This window comes from Leptonychotes weddellii, chromosome 14 (assembly GCF_054177405.1).
Source record: "Leptonychotes weddellii isolate Sample4059 chromosome 14, ASM5417740v2, whole genome shotgun sequence".
Classification (NCBI taxonomy): domain Eukaryota; kingdom Metazoa; phylum Chordata; class Mammalia; order Carnivora; family Phocidae; genus Leptonychotes; species Leptonychotes weddellii.
Genome location: NC_138382.1, coordinates 73,568,502 through 73,568,728, shown reverse-complemented (window position 1 = coordinate 73,568,728; position 227 = coordinate 73,568,502).

Below are 227 nucleotides of genomic sequence, written 5' to 3'. Positions count from 1 at the left end.
TAGGACGAGAATCAACATGTGCCGTGTGTCTTTCCTGGGTCATTCCACGACATCATGGCTCTCGTCTGAGACTACCCAAGACTAGTTGGATCCCTACTCCTCCTTTACAGCAGATGCTGCTGCTTCCCGTCTTGGATTCCCCTCGACGATCTCCAGTAATCCTACTGCTCTCGGCAGGCCTTCATCCGCAGCACCCACCACTGACCCCAACGTGGCTCCGCCTGATG